This window comes from Denticeps clupeoides, chromosome 8 (genome assembly GCF_900700375.1).
Source record: "Denticeps clupeoides chromosome 8, fDenClu1.1, whole genome shotgun sequence".
NCBI classification, from domain to species: domain Eukaryota; kingdom Metazoa; phylum Chordata; class Actinopteri; order Clupeiformes; family Denticipitidae; genus Denticeps; species Denticeps clupeoides.
In genome coordinates this window covers 6,938,193-6,939,303 of record NC_041714.1, presented here as the reverse complement: position 1 = coordinate 6,939,303, position 1,111 = coordinate 6,938,193, and positions in this window count along the sequence as shown.

Sequence of the window (1,111 nt, the reverse complement as noted above, 5' to 3'; positions counted from 1 at the left end):
CCCGAATGCACGAGGACCCCAGTGTGGTGCAGGTTTTTGGCGTGAATCGACACAAGAGGCTGAAACCCCCTGAAACTGCACGGGGTGAAGTAGCTGGGTCATTACAAGGACACAAAACCTTGCATCTTGCTGTGGGTCCCCGTATGTACCCCAACGTGCACCGGGGAAATGCGTTGAAGAAGTGTGTCACATTAACAAAGTGGCTCGTGAATGAAGGCGTGGCGAACTGTACTTGTGCCAGAGACCGAAACACAAATTTCCCTGCGCTGCACTGCATGGGGCGTGTTCACTTATGTCACAGCATTTGAGTCTTCTGGGTTTAGAGAAGAAAATAAATATGACCCCATGTCAGCATTTTTGTGGACCTGTCCAGATCTTTTCCCCAAAGCTCATCCAACCATGATCTCACTTTGCACACTGGGACACAGTCATGATTTGTTTCCACGAAGTCTTGCGCTGAAGCGTCAAGAATTCCCTTGGAAGCAAGTGGTCCCAACCCCTGACAAACAACTTCACGCTCTCATCCCTCCTTCACCGAACTGTATATTTTGCACAGTGACGTCAGGCTGGTAATGATCTCCTGCTGAATCAATTAAACTCGTCCATCAGAGGGCAAGAAAGAGAAACGTGATGGTGAGATCCACAGTTCGGTGGCTGCATGCCTCACACCACTTCGAAGGATGCGTGGCATTGTGCTCGGTGGCATGCAACAGTTCAGCCCTCGAATTCCATTGGATGAAGCTCCCGGTGCTGGTCATATAATTAATGCCAGAAGCACTATGGAACCGAGTGTTTCTTCATGAGTTTCCACTTTGCGGCAATACCATTTACAGATGACTTTGGAAGTTCTGACCATGTTATGGCCATCTCAATCCTGTCCATTGGTGAGCTGAAGAGGTGACTGCAGGGCCAACCTTATATTATTATTATTATTATTATAGCTTATCCAGATTCAAGAGAGGTTTATTGTCAGTAAACACAGCAAACCGTGTATTGAAATGCTGTTTCACACAGACCCCCATAGTGAAATCATAAAAGAAAAATATATATGTATATACACACTAAACTATACTAACTAGAACTTAAATACTGTACAGGCTATAAAAGAAAA